Source organism: Stegostoma tigrinum, chromosome 5 (genome assembly GCF_030684315.1).
Source record: "Stegostoma tigrinum isolate sSteTig4 chromosome 5, sSteTig4.hap1, whole genome shotgun sequence".
Taxonomy (NCBI): Eukaryota; Metazoa; Chordata; class Chondrichthyes; order Orectolobiformes; family Stegostomatidae; genus Stegostoma; species Stegostoma tigrinum.
This window is the reverse complement of record NC_081358.1, coordinates 89,500,068-89,518,448: the sequence shown is the minus strand read 5'-3', so window position 1 is coordinate 89,518,448 and position 18,381 is coordinate 89,500,068.

The following is an 18,381-nucleotide window of genomic DNA, read 5'->3' as shown; positions in this document are numbered from 1 at the left end:
TATACCCGTACCGGTCTCTAATATTACTGTGGGTGTACATATTCCTGTACCGGTCTCTAACATTACTGTGGGTGTACATATACCTGTACCGGTCTCTGACATTACTGTGGGTGTACATATACCTGTACCGGTCTCTGACATTACTGTGGGTGTACATATACCTGTACCGGTCTCTAACATTACTGTGGGTGTACATATACCTGTTCCGGTCTCTAACATTACTGTGTGTGTACATATACCTGTACCGGTCTCTAACATTACTGTGGGTGTACATATACCCGTACCGGTCTCTGGCATTACTGTGGGTGTACATATACCCGTACCGGTCTCTAACATTACTGAGGGTGTACATATACCTGTACCGGTCTCTAACATTACTGTGGGTGTACATATACCCGTACCGGTCTCTAACATTACTGTGGGTGTACATATACCTGTAACGGTCTCTGACATTACTGTGGGTGTACATTTACCTGTACCGGGCTCTGACATTACTGTGGGTGTACATATACCCGTACCGGTCTCTAACATTACTGTGGGTGTACATATACCTGTACCGGTCTCTGACATTACTGTGGGTGTACATATACCCGTACCGGTCTCTGACATTACTGTGGGTGTACATATACCTGTACCGGTCTCTGACATTACTGTGGGTGTACATATACCCGTACCGGTCTCTGACATTACTGTGGGTGTACATATACCTGTACCGGTCTCTGACATTACTGTGGGTGTACATATACCCGTACCGGTCTCTGACATTACTGTGGGTGTACATATACCTGTACCGGTCTCTGACATTACTGTGGGTGTACATATACCTGTACCGGTCTCGGACATTACTGTGGGTGTACATATACCCGTACCGGTCTCTGACATTACTGTGGGTGTACATATACCTGTACCGGTCTCTGACATTACTGTGGGTGTGCATATACCTGTACCGGTCTCTGACATTACTGTGTGTGTACATATACCCGTACCGGTCTCTGACATTACTGTGGGTGTACATATACCCGTACCGGTCTCTGACATTACTGTGGGTGTACATATACCTGTACCGGTCTCTGACATTACTGTGGGTGTACATATACCTGTACCGGTCTCTGACATTACTGTGTGTGTACATATACCTGTACCGGTCTCTAACATTACTGTGGGTGTACATATACCTGTACCGGTCTCTGAGATTACTGTGGGTGTACATATACCTGTACCGGTCTCTAACATTACTGTGGGTGTACATATACCTGTCCCGTTCTCTGACATTACTGTGGCTGTACATATACCCGTACCGGTCTATAAAATTACTGTGGGTGTACGTAAACCTGTACCAGTCTCTGACATTACTGTGGGTGTACATATACCTGTACCGGTCTCTGACATTACTGTGTGTGTTCATATACCTGTACCGGTCTCTAACATTACTGTGGGTGTACATATACCTGTACCGGTCTCTGACATTACTGCGGGTGTACATATACCCGTACCGGTCTCTAACATTACTGTGGGTGTACATATACCTGTACCTGTCTCTGACATTACTGTGAGTGTACATATACCTGTATCGGTCTCTAACATTACTGTGGGTGTACATATACCTGTACCGGTCTCTGACATTACTGTGGGTGTACATATACCCGTACCGGTCTCTAACATTACCGTGGGTGTACATATACCTGTACCGGTCTCTGACATTACTGTGTGTGTACATATACCTGTACCGATCTCTAACATTACTGTCGGTGTACATATACCTGTACCGGTCTCTAACATTACTGTGGGTGTACATATACCTGTACCGGTCTCTGACATTACTGTGGGTGTACATATACCCGTACCGGTCTCTAACATTACTGTGGGTGTACATATACCTGTACCGGTCTCTAACATTCCTGTGGGTGTACATATACCCGTACCGATCTCTAACATTACTGTGGGTGTACATATACCTGTACCGGTCTCTAACATTACTGTGGGTGTACATATACCTGTACCGGTCTCTGACATTACTGTGGGTGTACATATACCTGTCCCGGTCTCTGACATTACTGTGGGTGTACATATACCTGTACCGGTCTCTGACATTACTGTGGGTGTACATATACCTGTACCGGTCTCTGACATTACTGTGGGTGTACATATACCCGTACCGGTCTCTAATATTACTGTGGGTGTACATATTCCTGTACCGGTCTCTAACATTACTGTGGGTGTACATATACCTGTACCGGTCTCTGACATTACTGTGGGTGTACATATACCTGTACCGGTCTCTGACATTACTGTGGGTGTACATATACCTGTACCGGTCTCTAACATTACTGTGGGTGTACATATACCTGTTCCGGTCTCTAACATTACTGTGTGTGTACATATACCTGTACCGGTCTCTAACATTACTGTGGGTGTACATATACCCGCACCGGTCTCTGGCATTACTGTGGGTGTACATATACCCGTACCGGTCTCTAACATTACTGAGGGTGTACATATACCTGTACCGGTCTCTAACATTACTGTGGGTGTACATATACCCGTACCGGTCTCTAACATTACTGTGGGTGTACATATACCTGTAACGGTCTCTGACATTACTGTGGGTGTACATTTACCTGTACCGGTCTCTGACATTACTGTGGGTGTACATATACCCGTACCGGTCTCTAACATTACTGTGGGTGTACATATACCTGTACCGGTCTCGGACATTACTGTGGGTGTACATATACCCGTACCGGTCTCTGACATTACTGTGGGTGTACATATACCTGTACCGGTCTCTGACATTACTGTGGGTGTACATATACCCGTACCGGTCTCTGACATTACTGTGGGTGTACATATACCTGTACCGGTCTCTGACATTACTGTGGGTGTACATATACCCGTACCGGTCTCTGACATTACTGTGGGTGTACATATACCTGTACCGGTCTCTGACATTACTGTGGGTGTACATATACCTGTACCGGTCTCGGACATTTCTGTGGGTGTACATATACCCGTACCGGTCTCTGACATTACTGTGGGTGTACATATACCTGTACCGGTCTCTGACATTACTGTGGGTGTACATATACCTGTACCGGTCTCTGACATTACTGTGTGTGTACATATACCTGTACCGGTCTCTAACATTACTGTGGGTGTACATATACCTGCACCGGTCGCTGACATTACTGTGGGTGTACATATACCTGTACCGGTCTCTGACATTACTGTGGGTGTACATATACCTGTACCGGTCTCTAACATTACTGTGGCTGTACATATACCCGTACCGGTCTATAACATTACTGTGGGTGTACATAAACCTGTACCGGTCTCTGACATTACTGCGGGTGTACATATACCCGTACCGGTCTCTAACATTACTGTGGGTGTACATATACCTGTACCTGTCTCTGACATTACTGTGGGTGTACATATACCTGTACCGGTCTCTAACATTACTGTGGGTGTACATATACCTGTATCGGTCTCTAACATTACTGTGGGTGTACATATACCTGTACCTGTCTCTGACATTACTGTGGGTGTACATATACCCGTACCGGTCTCTAACATTACTGTGGGTGTACATATACCCGTACCGGTCTCTAACATTACTGAGGGTGTACATATACCTGTACCGGTCTCTGACATTACTGTGGGTGTACATATACCTGTATCGGTCTCTGACATTACTGTGTGTGTACATATACCTGTATCGGTCTCTAACATTACTGTGGGTGTACATATACCTGTACCGGTCTCTAACATTACTGTGGGTGTACACATACCCGTACCGGTCTCTAACATTACTGTGGGTGTACATATACCTGTATCGGTCTCTAACATTACTGAGGGTGTACATATACCTGTACCGGTCTCTGACATTACTGTGGGTGTACATATACCTGTATCGGTCTCTGACATTACTGTGTGTGTACATATACCTGTATCGGTCTCTAACATTACTGTGGGTGTACATATACCTGTACCGGCCTCTAACATTACTCTGGGTGTACATATACCTGTACCGATCTCTAACATTACTGAGGGTGTACATATACCTGTACCGGTCTCTACCATTACTGTGGGTGTACATATACCCGTACCGGTCTCTAACATTACTGTGGGTGTACATATACCTGTACCGGTCTCTAACATTACTGTGGGTGTACATATACCCGTACCGGTCTCTGACATTACTGTGGGTGTACATATACCTGTATCGGCCTCAAACATTACTGTGGGTGTACATATACCTGTACCGGTCTCTAACATTGCTGTGGGTGTACATATACCCGTACCGGTCTCTAACATTACTGTGGGTGTACATATACCTGTACCGGTCTCTGACATTACGGTGGGTGTACATATACCTGTACCGGTCTCTAACATCACTGTGGGTGGACATATACCTGTTCCGGTCTCTAACATTACTGTGGGTGTACATTTACCTGTACCGATCTCTAACATTACTGTGGGTGTACATATACCCGTACCGGTCTATAAAATTACTGTGGGTGTACGTAAACCTGTACCAGTCTCTGACATTACTGTGGGTGTACATATACCTGTACCGGTCTCTGACATTACTGTGTGTGTTCATATACCTGTACCGGTCTCTAACATTACTGTGGGTGTACATATACCTGTACCGGTCTCTGACATTACTGTGGGTTTACATAAACCTGTACCGGTCTCTAACATTACTGTGGGTGTACATATACCTGTACCGGTCTCTGACATTACTGCGGGTGTACATATACCCGTACCGGTCTCTAACATTACTGTGGGTGTACATATACCTGTACCTGTCTCTGACATTACTGTGAGTGTACATATACCTGTATCGGTCTCTAACATTACTGTGGGTGTACATATACCTGTACCGGTCTCTGACATTACTGTGGGTGTACATATACCCGTACCGGTCTCTAACATTACCGTGGGTGTACATATACCTGTACCGGTCTCTGACATTACTGTGTGTGTACATATACCTGTACCGATCTCTAACATTACTGTCGGTGTACATATACCTGTACCGGTCTCTAACATTACTGTGGGTGTACATATACCTGTACCGGTCTCTAACATTACTGTGGGTGTACATATACCTGTACCAATCTCTAACATTACTGTGGGTGTACATATACCTGTACCGGTCTCTAACATTACTGTGTGTGCACATATACCTGTACCGGTCTCTAACATTACTGTGGGTGTACATATACCTGTACCGGTTTCTAACATTACTGTGGGTGTACATATACCTGTACCGGTCTCTGACATTACTGTGTGTCTACATATACCCGTACCGGTCTCTGACATTACTGTGGGTGTACATATACCTGTACCGGTCTCTGACATTACTGTGGGTGTACATATACCCGTACCGGTCTCTAACATTACTGTGGGTGTACATATACCTGTACCGGTCTCTAACATTCCTGTGGGTGTACATATACCCGTACCGATCTCTAACATTACTGTGGGTGTACATATACCTGTACCGGTCTCTAACATTACTGTGGGTGTACATATACCTGTACCGGTCTCTGACATTACTGTGGGTGTACATATACCTGTCCCGGTCTCTGACATTACTGTGGGTGTACATATACCTGTACCGGTCTCTGACATTACTGTGGGTGTACATATACCTGTACCGGTCTCTGACATTACTGTGGGTGTACATATACCCGTACCGGTCTCTAATATTACTGTGGGTGTACATATTCCTGTACCGGTCTCTAACATTACTGTGGGTGTACATATACCTGTACCGGTCTCTGACATTACTGTGGGTGTACATATACCTGTACCGGTCTCTGACATTACTGTGGGTGTACATATACCTGTACCGGTCTCTAACATTACTGTGGGTGTACATATACCTGTTCCGGTCTCTAACATTACTGTGTGTGTACATATACCTGTACCGGTCTCTAACATTACTGTGGGTGTACATATACCCGTACCGGTCTCTGGCATTACTGTGGGTGTACATATACCCGTACCGGTCTCTAACATTACTGAGGGTGTACATATACCTGTACCGGTCTCTAACATTACTGTGGGTGTACATATACCCGTACCGGTCTCTAACATTACTGTGGGTGTACATATACCTGTAACGGTCTCTGACATTACTGTGGGTGTACATTTACCTGTACCGGGCTCTGACATTACTGTGGGTGTACATATACCCGTACCGGTCTCTAACATTACTGTGGGTGTACATATACCTGTACCGGTCTCTGACATTACTGTGGGTGTACATATACCCGTACCGGTCTCTGACATTACTGTGGGTGTACATATACCTGTACCGGTCTCTGACATTACTGTGGGTGTACATATACCCGTACCGGTCTCTGACATTACTGTGGGTGTACATATACCTGTACCGGTCTCTGACATTACTGTGGGTGTACATATACCCGTACCGGTCTCTGACATTACTGTGGGTGTACATATACCTGTACCGGTCTCTGACATTACTGTGGGTGTACATATACCTGTACCGGTCTCGGACATTACTGTGGGTGTACATATACCCGTACCGGTCTCTGACATTACTGTGGGTGTACATATACCTGTACCGGTCTCTGACATTACTGTGGGTGTGCATATACCTGTACCGGTCTCTGACATTACTGTGTGTGTACATATACCTGTACCGGTCTCTAACATTACTGTGGGTGTACATATACCTGCACCGGTCGCTGACATTACTGTGGGTGTACATATACCTGTACCGGTCTCTGACATTACTGTGGGTGTACATATACCTGTACCGGTCTCTAACATTACTGTGGCTGTACATATACCCGTACCGGTCTATAACATTACTGTGGGTGTACATAAACCTGTACCGGTCTCTGACATTACTGCGGGTGTACATATACCCGTACCGGTCTCTAACATTACTGTGGGTGTACATATACCTGTACCTGTCTCTGACATTACTGTGGGTGTACATATACCTGTACCGGTCTCTAACATTACTGTGGGTGTACATATACCTGTATCGGTCTCTAACATTACTGTGGGTGTACATATACCTGTACCTGTCTCTGACATTACTGTGGGTGTACATATACCCGTACCGGTCTCTAACATTACTGTGGGTGTACATATACCCGTACCGGTCTCTAACATTACTGAGGGTGTACATATACCTGTACCGGTCTCTGACATTACTGTGGGTGTACATATACCTGTATCGGTCTCTGACATTACTGTGTGTGTACATATACCTGTATCGGTCTCTAACATTACTGTGGGTGTACATATACCTGTACCGGTCTCTAACATTACTGTGGGTGTACACATACCCGTACCGGTCTCTAACATTACTGTGGGTGTACATATACCTGTACCGGTCTCTAACATTACTGTGGGTGTACATATACCCGTACCGGTCTCTGACATTACTGTGGGTGTACATATACCTGTATCGGTCTCTGACATTACTGTGGGTGTACATATACCTGTACCGGTCTCTAACATTGCTGTGGGTGTACATATACCCGTACCGGTCTCTAACATTACTGTGGGTGTACATATACCTGTACCGGTCTCTGACATTTCTGTGGGTGTACATATACCTGTACCGGTCTCTGACATTACTGTGGGTGTACATATACCTGTTCCGGTCTCTAACATTACTGTGGGTGTACATATACCTGTACCGGTATCTAACATTACTGTGGGTGTACATATACCCGTACCGGTCTCTGACATTACTGTGGGTGTACATATACCTGTACCGGTCTCTAACATTACTGTGGGTGTACATATACCTGTACCAGTCTCTGACATTACTGTGGGTGTACATATACCTGTACCGGCCTCTAACATTACTGTGGGTGTACATATACCTGTTCCGGTCTCTGACATTACTCTGGGTGTACATATACCTGTACCGGTCTCTGACATTACTGTGGGTGTACATATACCTGTACCAGTCTCTGACATTACTGTGGGTGTACATATACCTGTACCGGTCTCTAACATTACTGTGTGTGTACATATACCTGTACCGGTCTCTAACATTACTGTGTGTGTACATATACCTGTACCGGTCTCTGACATTACTCTGGGTGTACATATACCTGTACCGGTCTCTGACATTACTGTGGGTGTACGTATACCTGTACCAGTCTCTGACATTACTGTGGGTGTACATATACCTGTACCGGTCTCTAACATTACTGTGGGTGTACATATACCTGTACCGGTCTCTAACATTACTCTGGGTGTACATATACCTGTACCGGTCTCTGACATTACTCTGGGTGTACATATACCTGTACCGGTCTCTAACATTACTGTGGGTGTACATATACTTGTACCGGTCTCTAACATTACTGTGGGTGTACATATACCTGTACCGGTCTCTGACATTACTGCGGGTGTACACATACCTGTACTGGTCTCTGACATTACTCTGGGTGTACATATACCTGTACCGGTCTCTAACATTACTATGGGTGTACATATACCTGTACCGGTCTCTGACATTACTGCGGGTGTACACATACCTGTACCGGTCTCTGACATTACTCTGGGTGTACATATACCTGTACCGGTCTCTAACATTACTGTGGGTGTACATATACCCGTACCGGTCTCTGACATTACTGTGGGTGAACATATACCTGTACCGGTCTCTAACATTACCGAGGATTGTACATATACCTGTACCGGTCTCTAACATTACCGTGGGTGTACGTGTACCTGTAGCGGTCTCTGACATTACTGTGCGTGTACCTCTACCTATATTGTTTGTGACCCAAATTCAGAAAGGAAATTCACCACCATGTTCTCATGGACAATCAGAGACGGGCATTAAATCCTGGCCCACCCAGGGAAACCCACGAGCTCCAAATGAATAAGAAAATGTAGGAGCTTAGAACTCATCAGCAGATTGCAAAATGGGACCGATGGGTAAAGATGACTCGACGAAGGGATTATAATGTGAGAAAATGTGAATGTTTCCATTTCCAGGAAGCATTATGGAAGAGATAGATTTTTAATTCCTCAAAAGATATAGATTTATGGAGTTGAGGCCAAAATGAGATCACCCAGCATCATATGGTGTAGTAGGCTCGAGGGACTCAATTGCCTACTCTGACCCCTCGTCCTTATCTTCTTGTGCTCAAATTAAAAAGGGGCATGTTATTGGTATGGTCATAAATTGCAGAGCTCTGAGATGCAGAGGATTCTGGGCGTCCAGGTGCATCATCACAAAATGTTTGTATGCCAAGTCATCTGGAACATTTAGGATAATTTCTTTTGAGGGGTATTCATTCCAAATGTAGATAGAATAAACTCGGTTTTATTCTTTCCTGGCCTGTGCTTTTTGCTGGCAAGTTTGACATTTGTTTACATCTCTAATTTATAGCGAACTGACTGCTTTCCTTGCCTATTCACAAGGCAGTCAACCACATTGTAGTGTGGCTGGAGTCACATGTAGGCAGCTGATTTTATTTCCCAGACGACATTAGCAAACCAGAGACATCTTTATGATAATCAATGATAGTTGCAAGGGTCACCATAACTGAGACTAGTTTTTAATTCCAGATTTATTAACAGAATTCAAATGCCACCTACTGCCATGTTAGGATTTGAACCCATGTCACCAAAGTATTAGTCTGGACCTTGAGTTATTAGCTCAGTGTTAATTCTATTCCACCACCATCTCCCCGTGCAGGATCCTGGTCAGGCTGCAGCAGGAATATAGTGTGCAGCAATAGCCTTATTTCTTTTTTTTGAGGAAAGATATAAAAACACCAAAAGCAGTTCAGAGAAGTTCCACCAGACTAGCACTTGGAATTGTTTTCCATCTTATGAGAAAAGGTTGGACGGGTTAGGCTTGCATCTACTGGAATTGGATCCAACTTGAGTAAAAGATATAAGACTTTGATAAGTTTTGACAGGTTGGACATGAAGAGGATGCTTCCTTTTATTTGAATTTCAAGAAGTATCTATATCACTTTGCAATTATGTTTTCTTATTCATGTGGGGCAGCACGGTGGCTCAGTGGTTAGTACTGTTGCTTCACAGTGGCAGGAACCTGGGCTTGATTCCAGCCTTGGGCAACTGTCTGTATGGAGTTTGCACGTTCTCCCCATGTCTATGTGGTTTCTCCGGTTGCTCCAGTTTCCTCACACAGTCCAAAGATGTGCAGGTTAGGTGGATTGGCCATGCTAAATTGCCCATCATGCCCAGGGATGTTTAGGTTAGGTGGGTTAGACATGGGTAATGCAGGGACAGCAGAATGGGTCTGGGTGGGATGCTCTTTGGATGGGCAGTGTGGACTTGTTGGGCCAAATGGCTCAATTCCACACTGTGGGAAGTAGAAATCATAGAATCATAGAACCCCTACAGTGTGGAGACAGGCCCTTCAGCCCAACAAGTCCACACCGAACCCCAAAGCATCCCACTCAGACCCATCCCATCTACACATCCTTGAACACTACGGGCAATTTGGCGTGGCCAATCCACCTAGCATGCATATCTTTGGGAGGAAACTGGAGCACTATTTGAAGCTTAGGGAATACCCATATAAAAAAGATCAGGCAAAAAATGGTTGTCATCAGTCTTTGCAAGTCCCTTCATGAAAATGTGATGCAAGCGGAGGAATTGAATATTTTTAAGCCAAAGGTGGATAGACTCCTATTAAGCAAAGGGGTGAATGGAGATGAGGGTTAGGCAGGAATGTGGACTTGTAGTTACAAACAGATCAGCCATGGCCTTGTTAAATGGCAGAACAGGCTGGATGGGCCAAATGTCTTATTCTTGCTCCATGCTTGTATATTGGAGGAGCTGGAGATGCATTTGTCTGAAACTTATTTAAATATGTTGAGAGAGAACTCTTGGTGATTATCTTGACATTTAGAATTTACTGTCATGAAACAAAGCATTGCAAGCATGCATTTCAGGAGCTGCCTCCTAAATCTGATTGAATTATAGCCAGGAAGTAGGGAAGAGAAAAGAAATTACTACCAGGTACGATTTGGACACTATAGCTCACATATTTTGATATTGTCAGTCACTGCAAAATTACCACAATTCACCGGGTTGGATTTTACTCTTTTTAGTTAGAGTGCCAGCTGCGTTGAGTTATTTTGGAGGGTTTCTTGCTGTAAGGCCAAGAAAGATTTCTCATCTCATTAGGAACATGTACTGCATCCCTCATTCCCCCACAGTCCCACCACCAAGCTGCCCTGCACATTTGCTTTTAACACCATCTTGCCATGTGCATACTTGGAAGAATGCGTCGCTTAGCGGATATCCGCTGAAAGATTGGCAGCCCAGCCTTTAACAGGGCGTTGTGTACTTGAACAAGCACTATCATTCCGAAACTGCCCTACTCTGTCATGTGGAGGAGGGGAAGATGATGCTATGATTCTCCAACAGGAGTTTGAGGTCTGGTGTAGGGAGTGGTGCTGACACGAGGTGCTCCCTGCTCTCTGATTCAGCTTCATGCAGGGCAGTGTATCTCTGTTCTGGGAGCTGGGGAGGCAAGGTGGCTTTCTTTGCTGCCTCACAATGCCAGGGATTCAGGTTTGATTCCAGCCTCGGGCGACTGTCTGTGTGGAGTTTGTACATTCTTCCTGAGTCTGCGTGGGCGCTCCAGTTTCCTCCCACAGTCCAAGGACGTGCAGGATAGGTGGAATGGCCATGCTAACTTGCTCCATAGTGTTCAGGGATGTACAGGCTAGGTAGGTTAACCATGCAAAATGCAGGGTCACAGGGATCAGCTGGGGAGCTGGGTTTTGGTGGAATGCTCTTTGAAAGATTGGCATAGATCCAATGGGCAAATGGCCTCTTTCTGCATAAGTAGCAATTCTATGATTCTGACAGAACAAGAAGCCTTCCAGGTTACCACTAAGTGCCTACTTGGTATTCGATGTGGTCACCTTTCTCATTAGTGAAGGTTGTCTCTTCCTTAAAGGCATGCGTCCAAAGTTGAGGCTTGTTAAATCCATGCTAAATGCCATACAAATGTAAGTTCTTCCCAATTGTTTTATGTCCAGGATCCACAATGTTTAGTTTTGCTTGTGCTTGATTGTCAGTTTTTAATTGTTCTCCAACACTCACTCTAATGATAGGAAAATATCCAAATCATAACCATTTTGTTGCTATGGTAGTGGCTAACAACAAGCCATGTAAGAACACAGGATTGTATTTTTTTAATAAAAAGCTGTTGCATTGCATATTCCCTTCTACAAAACCCTAAAAGCTGAATGTATTATAACACACAAACAATTTGTTCAGGAAATGTTGCAAAGTTATATTTTACATATCAGCTCAGTTGCATGTGATGAATCAAATGCAGGATTCCAAAATGTATTATTATCGGCACATCAATATATACGTTTCAATGTTCTGTGAGTAATGGCTTTCTCTGAAGAATATTACAGAAACTTTGAAATAACTTCACAGAGGCTGGTGCCCCATCACCAAATCAACCTTTATGTACATGTGCATAGTACTTGACACTGATCTGGCTTCCTTAGAGTCAGCTCTCAGATTGAAAAGAGCCTGTAATACTCCTGTTTCTATCTGTCAGCTGGGGATCCCTGATTGGGCCAGGTTAACAGCCCCAATCAGGGAACTCATATTCTGTGAGGTCATTCTGGCTGAACTCATTCTGATCATTATATCCCTCCCACTCTAAATTCTGGGACATAGGCCCATTCTTTTTCCTGTAGCTTCTCCTGGGGCATTTTTGCACTGGGCCCAACTCAGCCTTGGATACAGGTGGTAGGTACAAGAACGTCATCTGCCTCTCACGCCTGAGGCATCTCAGAAGAAATTTATCCTCTTCTTCAGGCAGTAAAGATGTGAGGCTGCAACGTGCCTATCTCCGATTCTGAGGTTTCTTCAAAGCTAGTTGCGCAGGGAGAACCCATAGGTTCCAACAGCCTTTCTGGCTGTTCTGAGGGGCCGGGTATGTTTTGCTACTCCCCCATTTCTGAACTTGAAGCTTCCATGTCATTGTTCAGCTACCTAACTGAACTCTATATGCCACAGGACCTGACCTCACATCAACATTGTCTCTTACCCATACAGGGTCATTTCTGTGGTTTGTCCTCTGGAATAAACTCACTTGCTTAGATGAGTCTTATGGTCAGCACTGGTGCTCCTCATGCCATTTGTTCAACAAGATCAGATTTAATCTCATGCAGAGTCTTTTCCCTATTAACAACTCTGCCAGAGTGATCCCTGCAGTTGCATGAGGATAGGTTAAATAGTCAAACAGGAACTGGGACAGTTTGGAATCTCGTGAAGCTGTAAGCTGCTTCTTTAAGACTGCCTTCAAAGTTTGGACAGCCCTTTCTGCCAAACCATTGGATGATGGATGCTTTGGAGCTGCCCTAATATGCTAAACATGATTCGACTTTAGGAAATACTCAAATTCCCTGCTGGTAAAGACGGTCCGTTGTCTGTGACCAAAGCTTCCTGGAACCTATGTATTGCAAAAGATGCGTGCAGCTTTTCTATCATCGTCCCTGTTTTTGGCAAATGAGCTCTGCACAAGTCCAACAACTTTGAGTGGGCATCCAGAATGACTAAGAACGTTCAGCCAGTGAAATAGCCAGCATAGTTGAAATGTAACTTAAGTCCAGGGCTTACCCCACTATTCCCATGAATGTGGGGGAGCTGCTGGTGGTATTTTTTTGTCCTTGTTGGCACTCTGGATAATGCCCCATCAATGCAGGTATGCCACCATCCAATCCTGGCCACCAGATATAACTTCTCATCAACATCTTCGTTTTGGAAATTCCTGGATGACCCTGGTGGAGTTCAGCCAGTACCTGGCAGCAACCTTTGCTCAGGCCAATCACTCTTGCTCCCCATAATAAAAAGCCGTCCTCTGCTGTGATCCATTCTCACCAGGACCAGAAACATTTCAATTCTGGTTTTGATGACCCTCTTATTAACCCCATTACCACCAGTTGCCTTAGTTTTGTCAGGACCAGATCTTTTTGCATCCAAAGCCTGATATTGTTAGTGGTGAATTGAATTGAATTAGCCTTATTGTCCCATGTGCTCAGATGAGTACAGTGCACAGTTTACAATTCACCATTTACTGCGCCATCTTCGGTACAAAGTACAAGCGCAGGTTCTTTAGTAACTTCAGTGGCTGCAAGGGTGGCCGGAAAATTTAAAACCAGAACAGATTCTTCAGGTGGCAGCACCATCTAGGCAGCTCAGGGCATCAACATTTCTTATATAGCCTTCAGGACAGTGTTGCAACTTGTAATTGTGTGCACTTAAAATGAGAGCCCAGCACTGTGTCCGACCGCAGTTGGCATGGCCTTGTCCTCTCTGAGAAGCGCTAGCAGGGTTTTGTTGTCTGATATTAATACAAATTTACATCTACAAGGCTATCAGTGGAACATCCTCACACCAAAGATGACCGCCAAACCTTCTTTGTCCATCTGGGCATATTTACACTGTGTCAGCTAAAGTCCAGGAAGCATATGCTTAATGGGTGTTCCTCTTCATTGGGCCACCTGTGTGACAACACTACCCTGATACCGTATGGGGAGGCATCGTATATCAATTGTAAATCTCACTTGGGATCATAGTGTGTCAACACCTTAAACAATGATAGCTGCTTCTTCACTTCCCTAAAGGCTATGTCTTCGCTACCAGACCATTTCCAAGGCTGGTCCATTTCCAAAAGCAGGTGTAAGGGAGCCAAGTTGGAGGCCAGGTTATTATGAACAGTCCAAGGAAAGACCTGAGCTCCAAAGGATGTGACCCAATTTTATTGACTGCGTAGCCCACATAGGTCACTTGGGGTGCCTGGAATGTACATTTTTCCCCTCCTAAGGAGTACACCCACCTTGGAGAGATGTTTAAAAATTATGCCCAAGTTCTCTAAATGCTCGTTATTGGTCTTCTCAGTTATTAGCACATCATCCAGATAAATGGCAACCTGGTGTATACTCTAAAATATTCCCCATTGCCCACTGGAAAAAGGCACAGCTTGATGATGCCCCAGATAGTAATCTCCTACATTAGTACAAACCTTTATGGGCCTTGTCTTCTTTGATTGACTATCCTGACAAACTTCCAGGTATTTAGTTAGCACTTCACTCACACAGCCATTTTCTAATCAAAACATATTGAGCCAATCTAGGCGAATCTTTCTCAACCAATTTCACTCCAACAGGTTTGGGATTGAGCATTTTATTACAATCGCAGGAACTGAACCAGCTGTTTGTCATATAAGACCAGAAGTGAACTTGCACTCTTAATCTGTAAAGGTTCGCCAGCATAAATTGTCAATCAAGGCAGGGTGTTACACAAACTTAAAGAGTTGTATTCCAGAGTGAATTTTGTTAAAGGCTGGTCTTACCATTGCTGATACAGCCGCGTTGGCCTCAAAGCTCATTAGAACCGGTGTACTATTTAACCAGATGTTTATTGTATTTTATTCGGATATGGATGTTGCTAAGTGATTAAGCTGTTCCAAGCCAGATGTAGGTGGGGTTTCCAAGGTGTGCATTCTCCTGGATGCTGGCCTATGAGTTTTCTTACTCAATTCAGGCCTAGTCTGATCCTTTTGCCGTCTTGTGTCTGCATACCAGCAGCAGCTACAATGGTTTGCCAGTGCAAATCCTGAAGAAAATATTAACCATTTGGCTGATGCTTGGCCTTGTTTTGGGTTTTTGCTGTTGTTTGACGTTAAGGATATTTCCTGAGGGAAGCTATGAAATTGCCTTCACTCAAATGTTATGCCCCAAGCTCAGTCAGACTGGCAAGGATGTCCACTTTCATTGGCATAGCCTGAAACTCATATTCACCACTTGCCACATTTTCCATTGACCAAGTCAGTTGTAGGGCCTATCTGAAATCTAGTTGGACTTTTTCTCCTAGGTGTTTTTGCATAGTTACCTTATTATTTCTCATACTAAATGGTCTCTTCACATCTAATTAAAGGTTAAACCCCTGCCAGTCATCTTAACCGAGTAAAAAAATCCCAACACAGATTATTTTGGTTCTTGAACTGCTGAGTAGAACTGATAGCGTCTTAAATTTCGAGGCAGCTTGGGGTTGTAACATTCCTTAACTAAATCCATCAACTCTTGGAAGGTTTGTGTATTTGGTGCCTCAGGAAGCATTAGATTCCTAATAATCAAAAAAAAATACAGGTCCACAATCTGTCAGGAGAATTTCTTGTTGCTTTTCATCTGTTCCAATGTCATTTGCTTGCACAAGAAAACACATACTGGGCCCAGTCTTCACTGACAGATTGAATGAGTCAAGCTTCCCAAATAACAGCATGGTGCCAGAAATGCTTACTCCAAATCAAAGACGATTGTTGCAAAAAGATTCTTCAGGATCATATTTTTTTCTCTCGTGTTGCTATTGGAATAACAACACAGAAGCTGGTAACTCATCACCAATCACTCCTTATGTACAAGTGTCAAGTACTTGACACTGGTCCGGCTTCCACAGAGCCACCTCTTGGAGTGAACAGAACCTCTGGCACTCCTGTTTATATCCGTCAACCAGACTGCCCTGATTAACAGCCCCAATGAGGGAACTCATATTCTCCGAGATCCACCTGGTTGGTGTCGTTACAATCACTACAGACTTACGTTTGTGAAACAATTTAATTTTTAAAACAATTTGCAACTTGGGAAGTACAAACAGCAGCCATGATGAATAATGGAGAAATATTGATTTATATTTCTTTCTTGGAGTTTATCCACTTATCTTGTGGCTTTAATTTTCTCAGTTAAAACATTGTCCTTAATATTGAGTATTATATTGATATTTTGCTCATCTTATATTATTCTGCACAATGGAGTTGCTTCCTGAACTAACTGGATTAATTAACTTATATACAGCGAGTTACAAATAAATTACGTTTAGATTTCTGATTAGAAAAAAAATTCATGAAGCTCTCCTACATAGTGTTTTGTTCTTAATCATTATTCACCTTAAAAAGTCAAATACTATTTTTTAATTAACTTGTAAAACCTTAAGTACACTTTTTTTTAACACTTCACTACAGTACAATTATCCAATTATTCCTTTTTGTAATGTGTAACATGCACATGTTACCACAGGATATTAGATTAGCAGTGGGCTATATCACTGAGAAGTGAGATGCCAATTTGTACCCCAGGCTACTGAATTCACAAGATCAACTCTGTAGTTGTAGGATGTGCTAAATGGAAGCTACAAAATGCTCGACAGGGAGAATCATTCCCCAGATCGAACACCTTCTACATCCTCGTCCTAGAATGGTACTTGCAGAAACATCAGAGCCTGTTAGATTCTTGCCTATTTACCATTAACTATTAGGAGTATGTTTTGTAGGAGAAACAATGAAAACAACTTTAAAAGGAAAGGATTAACTTTACTAGAAAAAAATGTCACTTATATAATGCACTTAAGATTATTTATACAAGGACCTAAAACAGATTGGGTAAATTGAGATTCCACTATTCTTGTAATTGTTTTGGTCTTTTAGCCAATTGCTAAAAAAAATTCTCCTCACAGACCTTCTGAAAAGCCTGCTGTGAGAGTACTATTTCTCTTTTTTTCTCAAACTTTTGAAACACTGGAGTGTGTTGTCTATTTGAATTTTAATGGTTTTTAAGCCTGTTAGTCTTTCTGGTTATCAGCTGGAACAAAACTCTACAATGATACTGGATTAGCGTCCCTTGAGGCCTACTTGGGGCTGTCTGTTTTCTTTGTGTTGGACTTTCTTTCTTTGTAAAGCTTGACTCTTTACTTGCGTTTTGTTGCCTCAAGGCCATTTACTGCAGGGTAGAGATTAGATAGAGGCGGGCAGTTTTTTTTCCCTCTCTCTCCTCGACATTTTGGATAGCAGATGGTTATAATCCAACAGGTGCACTCTGATCATTCCACCAATTTTTACATCTGCTGGGCTCACAACAACATGTTAGCTGCTTCACTAGGCCAGCTGCAACTTTTACTGTTACCAGTTCTGCAGTGGATCAGGTGGCAAGAGTGAAGGCTGATGACCTTTGACTAAGTATTGACACAAGAAAAGGCTAGACTTTCAAAGTATGCTTTGATCACTCGTTTTTTTGTGTGGTAAAATGGAGACAGAGCAAAAGATGACCATCTCTCACAGGAACTGATGGATATGAAACTCGAATTAAAGCTGGTGACAGATAAGATTCTAATCAGATATAATGTTAATTATATTGATATATATGAAGACGAGGGAATAAAACCTGAAGAATAATAACATATTGTAAATTATCATTAATAGCTATTTCAATTTGTATCTTTACAAATTCAGTACAATCTACAATAATACTGTAAATTGAAAAAATCTGATGGTTAATGTGTTTGCATGATCACTATTAT